This window comes from Notechis scutatus, chromosome 1, assembly GCF_049901735.1.
Source record: "Notechis scutatus isolate UNSWTSFEM ecotype Mainland chromosome 1, rNotScu1.2, whole genome shotgun sequence".
Classification (NCBI taxonomy): Eukaryota; Metazoa; Chordata; class Lepidosauria; order Squamata; family Elapidae; genus Notechis; species Notechis scutatus.
In genome coordinates this window covers 168,350,080-168,364,992 of record NC_142009.1, presented here as the reverse complement: position 1 = coordinate 168,364,992, position 14,913 = coordinate 168,350,080, and the positions used below count along the sequence as shown (strand labels likewise).

Sequence of the window (14,913 nt, the reverse complement as noted above, 5' to 3'; positions counted from 1 at the left end):
ATTCAGAGCACTTAATTCTCATTGTCATGGCCATCCTATATTTGTGTTTACATATGTACTGTAGAAGTCCTTGCACACAACATTTTGTAAATTATAATTTTTGGGACTGGAGAATTGGTAACACCTCATGCAGCAGTGAAGTTCTAAGAAAGGATTTTGAAAGTCAAATGTGTTTTGGCATTCTTCCTTGTCCATTCCTAAGGCCTCTATAAGTAATATATTATTGTTGTTATTGTCATCGTGATTATCATTATTATTTTCATTGTTTAAATTTATTGACTATCCAACTCCAATGGACTCATAATGCAAAGTCAGTAAACATATGTATGTACACATATTTTCCATGGCATTTAGCTTATTAGACTTCTCATTTGGACAGATCAGCAACAGTACTCAGAAATCTTCTAAGCTTTTTTTTCCTTTGCTGTTTCTGCACAGTTCTGAACAAATGATTTACCATAGAAGAAATAATATTAATCCATGAGAATTGGTAAATATTCAAATAATGGTTGAAATATAAGTTTGTGCAATGCCCCAAAGGCACTCTTTACTTTACTGGAAACTGTGATCCTTTTACTGGCCTTTTAAGCATAAGCAAACAGTCAGCACAAGGTAGGGACTTTTAATGAAACTGATCCAATCAGTGACTTTGTACATAGATTCCCACTCTTTTATAAGTTCTGAACAAATTTTTAATAGATTAAAATAGATTATTTTTTCAGATATTTTTTTAATCTATTAAAATGGTTCCCATATTCCCATGTTATAGAACACTCACAGGGAACAAAGGGGTGAGATCATTTGGAGATGTGGAGTAATGTGTCATCTGCATGCAGGTGTTCTTACTCTTTTCTCAGGAATTCCAGGTAAGGAGGTGGAAGTGCTGAACCAGTACCTGACTGCACTGAGCATTTGGATAAAAGCCAAGAAACTGAAGCTCAGTTTAGGCAAGACAGAAGTGCTACTATTGTATTCTCATTTTGGGAAGATCAAGTTTGTAGCTTCTAATTCTATTTTTATTATTAGATATACACATCCTATGTAGAATAATACACATTTGCTCTGTGTGAATAATCCCATTGCAGTAATCCATGTCCTGATAAACTTTTCTTTAGATTAATGCTACATGCTATATATACAGCTGCCCTATATAAACCGCCTAAAATGTTTGGTCCAAAAATGATGCAGCCAGAGTGCTGAATACAGTTGGATAATGTCTGAAAATATCTTTCTGCTCATTTACATGTTTCTTCATTCAGTGAGTGGAGTACTGCATAATCAACAAGGCCACACAATGCATTTTAACTACATGACTTCAAGAAGTTAAAAAGTTACAGGAGGGCACAAAGGAATTTGTTTATTGATAAAGTATTTCTAAGCTACTGTAGATCAACAGATCTCAAAGTGGAACACGCTCAATAAAATGGATTAACAGTAAAAAATAATCTCTAAGCTAATAATCAAATGAGTATGAAACACTGCCACTGGTGCAAAAGTTGCTAAGAGTTCTGAAAGGCTTTCCCCCATGGTGAGCTGGATATCTTTTATCTAGGGACATCCTTGAAGTACATCATTCTTTGCAAACTTTATTTTGCTTTGTCTCTTTATATTTCTATTTCTTCTTTTAGAAAGTATCTGAGTGTGCCATATTGGTGGGGCTGCTGAGTCCTGTTTGTGATCCATGTATTTTGGACCAATGCTTATATTTTAATGGTACTTTCCAGTGGATAAAAATGGCATGGATCAGTCATAAAACAATCTGCTCATTCCCAAATGCTCTTACCTACTTATTGTTTATCTGTACCTTATTTACACTGTTTTGTTCCTCCATTCATTATCCCACTATATCCGCCTTCATTAGATGACATAATTCACAGAATCCTATAATTCTGTGTTTAGGAAACCAAAAGTAATTGTAGAGAGAATTTTATTTAATCCCACTCCTTCATATTTTTCCCAATTCACTGTGTGTTTGATCAGCCAATGGTCTAATTTAATGCAACTATGCAATATACTCATTTTAATGCTACCACAATCAACATCAACATTCTTGGCAGTTCAGATACAGTACAAAAATGCAATATAAAGCACCCTCTACAAAAATAAAACAAAACAGCATTACAACAAGACAGAATAAAAAGAAGGCAATCACAATTCAAATCAAGGGGGCTTTCCAGTCTCAAAGAGCTTGCAAAAAACACACAGAGAGGGGAGCCTGCCTAATCCATAGGGACGTTCTTCCACAATGTTGCACCACAATAAAAAGGCAGCACCTTCTTGCTTTAGTTCCCCAAACGTGAGATTTGTAGTAATTTCTTCCTGCATAATTTTTTTACATGCCATTGTGAATTCCACATAGGGCTTCTGCACTTACACAGCTGCCTATTTGAAATGTTCCACAGCAAAGATTCTGGAAAGGAGTCTCACCTGCCATGCAGCATTCCAACCTAGCAACTGAAATGACTGCAATTTCTGTCCTGGTACTGAAGTATGTCCAGTCCAAACAGGGAAGATTCCTGAATTGGGTAGTCAGAAATGACTACTCAAAAAACCAGTTGGGGGGGAGGGGTGCCTTTTTTGCACTGTGGTGTTTCTTATTCAGGCTTATGAGAAATTAACAGGCAATGTTGCTTAATGGTGGAAAGTACTAGGAGAGAACCAAGGACTCCTTTGCAAGTGAATATCAATGAATATCGATCATAATGAGAGAGCATGTCACCAGCAAAGTCAGGTCTGGAAAATCTACAGGTAACAAAAACTCTTGCTGCAGAAGAAACTCTGTGCAATATGTGCAATCTTGGAGCAGAATGAAATACTCATTTATAAAACCACCCTATCCTTGTGAAACATCAAATATCTGAATGAAAACATCCAAATGAAAGTTGCATATTCCATGGACTGATGTGCTGACATTGGCAACAGGAAATGTTTTTCAAGTCAGTAGAGAGGAGAAAGAACTATAGGACTCAAGGGCTTAGGTATTAATAACTAGTGACAAACTCCATGTTGAAGTAGCTAATTACTTGGGAAGAAAGAAATTTCCTTTCAAAACCTACTTAAAAATAGGGTTGGAGAAATACAATGGACTAACATCTCATATTAGTCCATTGTATTTCTCCAGCACTATGTTTTACTTATTATCAGCAATATTAATAGGTGTTTGTGTGTGTGTAGAGGGGTGGGGAACAGGAGAAAGATCCAATCTGGTGGACAAGTGGAAAAAGAAAACAAGACAAATATGGCAATTGCAAAATGAGAAAATAAATGTAGTGAAGCACCCAGTCTCATTCTGCCAAAAAATGTGGCTTAAAAAACACCTGACAAAATATTGTTCCAACTTTTCAGGTGGGTTGATATGAGGAACACTTGCAAGATATACAACAATTCCAAAAGTCAATATGGCATAGAACTATATACAAATCTCTGTTCCAGGATAGTACCTGGGATTAGAGTTAAATAACCCTTTTTTTTAAATGGCAGATATCGTTCACACTTTTGCATAATGTTTATTGACTGACAGATTCTGCCATGAATTTAGAAGCATAATGTTTATTGACTGACAGATTCTGCCATGAATTTAGAAGCACTGACACCCGCATGCTTGACTGTATTAATTTGCTGCTTAGCAATATGAATGGCCTCATTACAAAACACATTGATGACCTCTTACTTGTCATCTGTCAGATTGCTGAAATGGGGCAAAGCTTTCACCCATAAGAAATTGCTGATATTAGTCAGACAGGGCTGGTAATTGGCTACCCTAGTCCAAGTCTCCAGGAGAATTAAGCTTATGCCGCATTGTGTTGCATTTACAAACTGGGAGGCAGGGATGGATGTCGAAACAAGAAGGAACAACATTTGTCTTGGACTCTATATAAATTATCAAAATGCTATAATGTTGTATAAAAATGGTTTCATTCAAGAGTCCCCAACCCTCTGGAAATAGAGCTGGAAGTGCAGATTCCTGAACAGGTACAGGCATAAAACAGGATAAGACAGTAAAAGACAGGTTGGTTTACTTCTAATATGAGGGAACATGCTGTAGGTAAGACTGCCTTGTTATAGGTTTAATTTTTTTCTGAAAGAGAAAACCTCTCATCTAAAAAGTGATCCAAATGCTGCATGGGAACCATGCCCAGATCTGAAGTTTGTACTGGGCTATAAATAGTTGCCGCTGCAGTGGAAATATATCAGGATACACCTGGACAGAACATCAGATTTGATCTCTAAAATGTGGAGCACATAAGATTCTGTAAAAGCAGACAGTTGTTTTAAAGTATGGAAGACTGGTGCTATGATCACAATCTCCACATGCTCATCAAAGAATGGAAGAGCAAAGGTACAAGTAGGATTAGTTTGGGATTGAGCTTGGTCCCATCATCTTTGCTTTTGAGACAGAGACCACTGAGTACCCCTCTGGGAACAGACCTCAAAAGTTACGGTTAAGAAGTTAGCAAGAGAAGCAGAAGCAACAATATCAGGATTGGTAGAACAAATGAATCTTTGATATAAAGGAAACACTCAAGGGAGGTTGAGTAGACGTCAATATTGTATTGGTTTCTCCCCACTCCCCCTAGAATCTGACCATTGGGTATTGCAGGGCTTGCAATGGAAGCAGAAATCTTTCAGACACACAAGATGGAAGATGCAATATCAGGTGATCTGCCAGGTTCAACCGAATGAAAGACTGAGAGGAAAGCACTGACAAATTTGGCTGTTTCTTGAATGCTGAAAATAATGCAGCATTAGCTTTAGAGTTATGAGAAATTTCAGCAGGACCCAGTGTTATCACTGAACAGTCCTGGTGAAAGACATATTATAGAAAGTTTTTTAAAGAAAAACTTGACAATGAAGATATGATTTCACTACATGTCCTTCCCATGACAAAAGAATATAAAGAATGTCCATTTGAAGAATGCAGCTGGTTGTTACAGTTTTGACTGATAGACAAAGGGCTTTTAATGCCATAAGCACTCTCAAAGAAAACATAAGCAAAACATGCTTCAACTCATTCTGATTCTCCTCCCCCTCCTTTCTTCCTTGGATAGTTATGTAAAAACGTATATGACAGGGTAGCTCTAGTGTATAAAGTTATTTATAATGTACATGGTTGTTTTTTATAGGAAACAAATGTAGAAACCAGTTGTTATATAAAATTCAGCTGAATTTTAGGAGGAGAAGAGACCGCCCTTAGAAGGATGGATGCTAGGACAGGACTGAGCTTGCCGTCTAGATAAATGATTAAATATGTAAATGTGCTCATATTGATAGACACAAAAAGCAATATTCAAAAAGCAGATGATTTAGTGCTCAGTGCTAACCTAAACACAGCATGTAGTTATTATCTAAGCAGATACATTATTGGATAAGGGTTTGTTGAAAAGAGGTCAGCATTCCTCCTGCACTATTTTGTCCCTTTGAATTACATCTTCATACGTACCCCACATTTGATTTGAATATAACTAGGCCAAACCTGTTTCCTGAGACACAAGTAAGTTCACTGTAAACTGAATTTTTTATGATAATGTTCTTACTAATTCTAGTCCAAAAGTGAAAAAACCAACCCCCTCTAGCTGTTGCTCAATTACAGTTTCCAGCAACCATTGATTATGGTGAGAAATGCTCTCCCCACCTCACAGCCCTGCAGCTGTAGATCTTCTGTGAGAGAAAATTCTTTGTTCCCTACAGAGTTTTTAACACTGTAGGTAAGAGATAGGGAAATTTTGCATTCTGGTTGTCATGATAGTAATACATTCCCTTGATGCCCAATTCAAGTTAAAATCTAGCCAATAAACTCAATAACTTGAATGTACTAATTAGAAAATGTTCAATTTTGCTAACAAAAATAAATAAATACTGTTTCCCTGTAAATAAGACCATCTTATTTTTATTTTATTTATTTTGCCACCAAAAAAGGCACCAGGACTTATTTTCGGGGGATGTCATCCACTGACTAACCTCACTTGTGTGTGTTGCCCCTGGCCTCCTTTTCACCGTCAGAGGCCTTCTGCAACCGGCAAGGCTTTCCTGAAGGCCTCTGCAACTGATAACAGATCAATCTGGAGCTCTGTTATCAGCTATACAGAGGTCTTTAGGAAAGCCTTGCTGGCTGCAGAAGAAATGGGCCGGCAAGGCAGGTGTAAGGGTGTGTGAGGCCTGGCAACAACTGTCCAAAGGTAAGTAGTAGGACTGCTTCACCCCCCATCCCCACCCTAGCTTAATTTTTACCCATGCACTCTAAAGTGGGTGGGGTCTTAATTAGGGCTTATTTTGGGGGTAGGGCTTATAGCAATAGCACTTAGACTTATATACCGCTTTATAGTGCTTTACAGCTCTCTCTGGGCAGTTTACAGAGTCAGCATTTTGCTCCCAACAATTTGGCTCCTCATTTTACCCACCTCAGAAGGATGAAAGGCTGAGTCAATCTTGAGCCTGGTGAGATTCGATCTGTCAAATTGCAGGCAGCTGGATGTCAGCAGAAGTAGTTTGCAGTACTGCACTCTAACCACTGCGCCACTGAGGCTTATATTGGATTCATGAGTAAAAATCAAGCTAGGACTTACTTTCAGGGTAGGTCGTATTTTCAGGGAAATAGGGTTTCACCCTTGATTTGATATGCTACATGGTAACCAACCATAAACACATTTTCTTTTCTCAGTTTCTGGTATAGCTTTAACATCGATGATATCTGAGCTCCAGGGGCAAAATGACTTTGCCAAGCATAGACACTAGGTTCCTGTTCAGTCCTTTTTTGTTGTTGTTGTTAACATGAGCTGCTAGTTGCCAAATGTCAGAAAACGTGTGTGTTCCAGACTCTGCAGGCTTGCTTACAGGATATTGTAAAGAGACAAAAATGTAAAAACAGAGGAAAACCTGTCCTTTAAAAGGCATTTAAAAAATCCTTGACCCACAGATTTCAGCAAAGGCTAATTTACCCCTATCAGAGCTGTCATGATACCAAAACAAAATGAAGAGATAGAATATTTCAAAAGAAAGGGGAAGGTGAGTATTTAGAGCATTATTGAGAGTAATTTGGTGTAGTAGTTAAAGTGCTACTGGTGGTGAGTTCCAGTCCCACCTTAGGCATGAAAGCCAGCTAAGTGACTTTGGGCCAACTCATCTCATAGGATTGTTGTTGTGAGGAAATGGGAGGAGGAGGGAATATTATGTTCATTGCCTTGAGTTATTTATGAAATAAAGGCAGGATAAAAGAAATCTAATAAATAATGCATTATCTTTCTTTGGTATATTAAAATGATTCCATTCCTACTAACTCTTTAGCTTCATGGCCATGCCAACTGGATGTTATGAAATTGTAATTCAGTTACAGAGGGCATCAGTTTGGAAGAACTACTATAATGGGTGCAAGTCATTCCAAGGAAGAGGAAAGAGGAGAAAAGAATCCAGATATAAGCCTAAATATGGGGAATATTAAGAAGGATTGATATTCTACACAGTGTATTATTCCTATTAGTAATATCTCCATCCTTATAGAATGCCATCTGATTTAAAATAAATACATTTCCCCCCTTCATCAGCATAAATACCTGTTTAATATCTACTACATGAAGCCACTGGGTGACATCATTCATCCCCATGGGATGAGATATCAACAGTATGCTGATGATATCCAGTTGTATCTCTCCTCCTGATGAGTTTACTGATGCTGTGGATGTTTTTTTTCCCCCAGTGCTTAAAGGCTGTGGGGGTCTGGATGAGATGGATGGCATAAAAATTTAATAAATAAGTAAAATTGATTAAAAATATCAAGCTTCAACTAAACATGGAAAGACTGCGAGTCTTTGGGCTTTAGGGCCTTCTGAATCTGGGGCTTTAGCATCTGGGGCTGGATTGGGTCATCCTGCCCCAAACAGACCCAATGCACAATCTGGGGTGGGGTGGGAGTTCTTGTGGAATCATGATCCCTGCTTGAAGAGCAAGTGGCAGTTGTAGCCATAAGGACCTTTTGCATGTTGTGTATTAGTTGTGCCCATTCTATTCTGTTGCTCATGTCTAGTCACTTCCTGGATGGATTTCTTCATGTGCTGTGTACATTGGACTGCCCATGAAGAGTATACAGAAGCTTCAGCTAATCCAAAATGCAGCAGCATGTATGCTCCAAAAGCTGCACACATTGCAAACTGCATTGGTTACCAGTATGCTTCCAGGTCCACTTCAAGATTATGATGTTTAAAGTCCTACATGGTACAGGGCCAGGTTATTTGAGGGACCACCACTCCCCAGCTACATCTAATCCCATCAAATTCAGAAGGAGAGGCATGCTCTAGATCCCAACAGCTAGAGTTTCATCAGATGGAAAGGAAGCCTTTTCTGCTCTAGCCCCACTCTGCAGAACATCACTCCTCCTGAGGTAAGAGGGCCCAAGTCTGTTGGCCTTTCAGAAGGCCCCCAAAACACGGTTTTACTAGTGAACTTGGGGATCCTGGGACAAAGCAGAGCCCATTAGATTAGATGGCGAACTGATACTCTCTCTATATGCTTTGCCACCATTTTGTTGTTTTTGTTTTTCTTTTAATTTAATTTGTGGTGTGTATTCTGTTTATTATATATACTGGCCAGAATCGTAGCGGCTGGATGGCTATACAGAAGTGATAGGTAATAGATGATACTAGGCAGGTAGGTAGGTAGGTAGATGATGATAATAGACAGACACAGACAGACACACACACAGAGAGAAAGAGAGACACAGACAGACAGACATTTCACATTGTTAGGCCATGTTTGACAGGGAAGAAGCAAGAAGGAGCAAATCAGAAATAGTTCCTAAAATTGCTTTAATAAATTACTTTTATATAGTCATGGGATTTATTTATATTTTTAAAAGTTAGGTAAACCATATAGATTTCTTTACTCTGGGAAGCTAACAGTAGTGATAAAACACAAACAAGGAAAAGGAAAGGAAAGGTTGCTACCATTGAAAGCAGTGCATTCGGAAAGTGGTGGTTGCTTTCAGGCAAAACTAAGTTTGATGGTTGCAGGATCTCTTGTGGAAATGGAATGGAACATTTTCTATTTATCTTGTTTCTTTGCACATCTATTTTTCTAAGACTGTAGCAGGTTGTTGCAAAGTTTACTAGCTCATACTACAAAATTAGTAAGCTACCTGCAAAATCAAGTTGCATAAACAATATTGTTTATAATTTATGAATGCTTTCAATTGGAGGAGTGCTTGTGACATTGACACCTCAAGAAGTTTTGCAAGGGACATCCACCATTAATTCCATCCTACATAATACAGGTGAGCCCAACATTTCCATTGACAATTGTTCAGTGAGTTTTGCCCCATTTTATGACCTTTCTTGCCACAGTTGTTAAATGAATCACTGCAGTTGTTAAACTATTAACACGATTGTTCAGTGACTCTGGCTTCCCCATTGACTTTGTCAGAAGGTCACAAAAGTTGATCACATGACCACGGGGATGCTGCAAGAGTTGTAAGTGTGAAAAGTGGTCATAAGTCACTTTTTTCATTGTAACTTCTAATGGACACTAAACAAAAGATTGTAAGTCGAGGACTATCTCTATGTAAGTCCAACTTATACTCTGCACACCTATTGATTCCTGCAAAGGGACAGTAACTTGGATGTAGCGAGAGAGAGGAAAGGCACAACAGATGAATACATCCTATACTTAAAAAATCAAAAACAGAACCTCAGAATGGGAAAATATGATTATTGAACCAATTATACAGAAATTAATTTTAAAAATCTATTTCAGTTTTCTTTTAAGATCCTTTCATTTCTAGATATGCCTTCAATTCATTTCAATTTTTAAAAAATCCTGGGATCTCTTAATAAAATAACAGATGCAAAGTAATGATTTATTGCACAACTCTTATTTTCTACTGCAAGAGAATATTGCTTGAAACAGTTTACTATTTTAAAAAAAGAATTGTTCTTTATTGATACAAAAACAGAATTCATTTACTTTTTTTTTCTATTGTCTTTTATATTTTTGTTCTAAGCCAAAAAAAATAAAAATACAATCATTGTCATGGACACCTGAATAAGAAAATAATTCAGCATCTGACACTCAAATGTAAAATAAATTTAAAGCAGTTTCTTTTGTCCTTCGAAAGCTTTTGAGGAGCACGCAAGCAGGATCTACAAAAGGAGATGACTGACTTCAATACATATGTCAATCTTCACCCAGCCTCAAGCTCTAATTTGCATGTTGTAAACAAGCAATTAAAAGTCAGACAGATTTTTTTCTATTATGCTACTTCAAATGTAGTGTCACTGGAGTTTGAGTGCACATTTAGTTGTTCAAGTCAAAAGATATATCTCTTTCCATTTTTCTATTTGGGATGACCGACAAATTAGTTTTTAAAAACAAATCTGATGACTTACAATAACAATATCCTCCACTGCTACCTAATCAGAATAGCACTTCAACAGTACTGGCAGAATGTCTGATTGCAATGGGAAATTCTCATGGCTTGAACTGCCATTAATGTAATGGTCACATCTCACAACTATTATGATACTCTTCACTATTTTGAATATTGACAATACGAAGAACAATGTAGGAATATACATCCTGAGAAAAAGCATTGTCAAGATGACCTTGGTTTGCTTTTCATCTGCGCTTGCACCTTGTGTTTTTCTTTCTGAGCCTTCTTAATAGTCCAATTAGTTGTACTTTCAGTAGTTTTTCACGGAGCTGTATTTTAAAACATTTTTCTCTCTCCCATTCCTGCCAAGCAGGCATGCAGAAAGCAATGAATAACAACATGAAGACAAATGAAAAAAAGTGTCCTGAGAAAAGGGATATTATCCTTCAATTGTCCCTGCAAGTCCTCATTTAAAGGAACAAAGGTTTCTCAATTTCAATATATTTTTTAAAAAAATATCCTTATGGGCTTAGCAAAAACTGAAGCTGGAGGTACCTGATGTATGCTCAGAACAGAAGGATTTTTGAGGGTGGGGAGAGATTAGGGGACACAGGTGCCAGCCTTCTGTAGAATGTGCACTTCTGCTCCATTAATTGCTGATACCAACCCCCACTTCCATCTCCGACCCCTAGGGAGAACAGCAGAGCGGCAGGCCCAGACTGGTACCCAGCAGCAACACCAGCAGCAAAAGTAGACAATTAGGTGCCAGAAGCAAAGGGAGGGAGGGAAAGAGGGGGTAGAGGATGTAGTTGCTTAGCAACTAGGCGGCAGAAACAGCTGTGTAGCAGGCCTGGGCTGGTACCCAGGCACTGACAAGCTAGCCAATTAGCACACTGTATATAATGCTGATGTATCCTAGCAACAGGATACACAAGTCTGCCTGCCACACTCACTCTCTTCACATTCCTCCCCCACCAGCATTCAAACCATTACTCGTCCCCCTTTTGACTCAATGACTCCTATTTTTTTCCCCAGGAGAGATCAGGAAACTTTTAAAAATCTGTGCAGTATTTAGTTTCCAGTTCACTTAGCATTAAAAACGTCATATATATCACATGATAACAACCGCAAAATCCACTGAGGAGTATGAGAATACCACAATTTGAGTTCAATAAGATTTTCTTAGATTACAGGAAAATTGTTGCATTTCATTTGTGTATGTAGAAAGCGTTATTTTTCTAATTCTAACTGCTAGGCATAAAATAAAACATCAACATTTTGTGCATTTGCATCTAAAAAAGATGCTATAATCCATTCTTGCACATCAAAACTAAAGCCATATTAATATTTCTCTGGATAACAAAACAACAACAACCCCCCCAACTAACTAAATTGGAAGTATCAGCAGCATGGAAAACCTGGCTCTACAGTATGTTCTTACAATAGAAGGTGATATTCATACGTATCTTATCCATGCATTAGATTGGGCATGTCCGTGCAGTAGCATAAGATCATCATCTTTTAACATTATTGCGTGATTTATATATGTTGTTTTATATATTTTATAGGTGGACCAAGACAATTCCTCTTCACTCAATGCAGCCCAGGCAAACCGAAATGTTGGACATGCATGGCATGCATTAGATGGTTCATCCTTGAGCCTCTTGATGGAAATGGTAATATTCTTAACACAGACTGCCACTTGCCACGGATTGATTTCAGTTGCATGAATGCTTTAAATCAAAATTCTTGTTTATTTGCCTGATATAATTATTCTTGATGAGATTATGTTCCACCTTGTCTAACACTGTTTACTTCAACAGTGGTACAGTAGCATTCATATGACTGAAACCAATGCATAACATTCCCACATGGTAAGGGGACAGATAATATGGTCTTGGCATTGAAACATTGAAACATATTTTATGTACTAGCACTGTTGCGTCCATTGGACTAACCCGCAGTCTTCACTCCGGTCCGCGCTTCTAGCGGGAATGCAGACCGCTCCTATTGGTTGATGCCGTTTGACAGCCGGCTATAAAAGGAGCTGTCAAACGGCATCAGCTGTTGCCGCCAGCTGACTGCCCTGTTAGCACGGCAGCCACGGCAACCCTTTATTCTTGTAATAAAGTTACAGTTGATGTTCGCTCCGAGTCTGCCTCAGTGATTACCGCTGCTCCACAACACTGGCGACGAGGGCGGGGGAACAAATAAGAGGCAGCCGGACAAAGAATCGCTGAGCTCAGTCACTACAAAAAGAGCCGAAGTCACTAAGAGCTGACTGTCATAGCTGTTGACACTATTCGCGAGCGCGAAATTCAATTTCCCTGCGGGAAAGACGGCACCGCCGAAGCAAGATGACTTCGAACCCTGCGTTCCCGCCTTTCAGACTGACGGCTGAGACAGGGAGTCCTACAGAAGCCGATTTGACTGCTTTCTAGATGCTATAGACCTTGCTGACACTACAGCCCATAGGAAAAAGTCCTACTTTTTAAGTTTTTGCGGAGCCGCAGTACTTGACACTGCCACGGCATTGGTAGCTCCATGTTCTGTCAGGGCTGTTCCTTGGGAAGAATTGCAGGAAATTCTTTCCAATCACTATTCCCCTAAGCCATCCCAAATTGCCAGAAGACATGCTTTCAGGAGACGAATTCAAGCTGAGGGAGAAACCATTAGTGAATACATGGCTGCCCTATGGACAGCCGCTTTGCATTGTGGGTTTAGAGACTATCTTGAGGACATGCTATTAGACCAAATAGTCTGTGGAGTCAGGGATTTAAGGCTACAAAGGCGTCTATTGGCTAAACGAGACTTAACCCTGGCAGTAGCTATTGAAGAGTCCCAAGCTGCTGAACTATCTGCACTTTCAGCAGCAGAAATTCAGGGGAATCCAATTAGCAAGAGTAGCTCAGCCATCCATTATGATGAAGCATCTTTAGAAGAAGGCTCTGATGGGGCTAACAATGTAAATCGCCTCAGGCAGCAGAAACCCATTCAAGAGGAAATCAGGCCAAACCCCATTCTACCTCCCCGGCATCAGCCCATTTGCCTAAGCTGTGGGGGAAACCACCTCAGTACTAATACAATTCAATCAACCTTTAGTTCTAGCTGCAGACGCTTCTCCTTTTGGCATAGGGGCTGTTTTAAGTCATAGATTGCCAAATGGTTCTGAGGCACCAATTGCCTTTTTCTCCAGGACCTTTTCCTCAGCCGAGCGCAATTAAAGCCAAATTGACAAGGAGGCTTTGGCTGCAGTTGCTTCTGTCAAAAAATTCCATGAGTTCCTATATGGACACCATTTCGAATTGATCATGGATCACAAGCCTCTGTTAGGCCTTTTGTCTGGTGAAAAACAAATCCCTCAGATTTTGTCTCCAAGGATGACCAGGTGGACTTTATTTCTGGCTACCTATTCCTATACGCTGGTTCATCGTCCTGGCAAAACCCTATGCCACGCTGACGCTCTCAGTCGCTGCCCTCTGCATGTTCCTGTGGAAGATCCTGTACCAATTAATGCTATTTTCGAGATCAACGATCTCAATCTTCCCATCACTGCCCTTGACATCGCTGCCCACTCCTCACGGGACAAAGTAATCACCCAAGTTCTGGACTGGGTGGGAAGGGGGTGGCCAGCAATTCCATATGCCCCCGAATTCCTGCCCTTCAAGATTCGCCAGCAAGAACTATTGTCTTTGCAAGGCTGTTTACTGTGGGGAATGAGGGTAGTTATCCCTTCCAAGCTGCAGGGCTCAATTTTAAAAGTCCTGCACGAAGGCCATCCTGGCATTGTCAGGATGAAGGCTCTGGCTCGCAGTTATGTATGGTGGCCAGGCATGGATGCTCAGATCACTAGTTGGGTGAACGCTTGTCAGCCATGCCAGGCTACCAGGCCTGCTCCACCCACATCTACTCCAGGCAGGTGGGAAGACTCTGGGACCCCTTGGTCCCGGTTGCATATTGATCTAGCTGGCCCTGTTCATGGGCGAACATTCCTGGTAATGGTAGATTCCTTCTCAAAATGGATAGACATGGCCTTACTGACCACCACAACTTCACAGGCTGTTACAAAGGCTCTAACTAGGGTATTCATTACCCATGGCCTCCCTGACACCATTGTGTCTGATAACGGCCCCCAGTTTACTTCCTGTAAGTTTGAGGTTTTCTTAGCCAACCTTGGGATCAGGCATGCCCTCACAGCTCCTTTTCATCCTGCTAGTAATGGCATGGCTGAAAGGGCAGTCAGGTCAGTTAAGGAGGCCCTGGAAAGGTTTGGCCCGATAGACTGGCACTCTAAGCTTTCTAGGTACCTTTTAACCCAACACACAACCCCCTGTGCCACTACTAACAAGTCTCCAGTGGAGCTCCTCATGGGCAGACACCTGAGAACCACCCTAGACAGGCTCCATCCTCATTATGTCCCAGTCACCCCCCTGGCATCAGATAGCCAGGCAAGAGAGTTGCTCAACATGACCAGGTCTATGCCCGTAACTATGCAGGTCATCCCTTATGGGTGCCAGGGCAAATTGTGGCAGTAACAGGTCCTAAGTCTTACAGGGTCT

General features: G+C 39.9%; 1 protein-coding gene across 1 annotated transcript in view; it reads right to left on the bottom strand.

Moving 5' to 3' along the window:
• The window catches only part of KLF7 (KLF transcription factor 7), a 69,781-nt gene that overhangs the window by 16,022 nt on the left and 38,846 nt on the right, over positions 1-14,913 (bottom strand). The gene's annotated exons all lie outside the window — the stretch shown is intronic.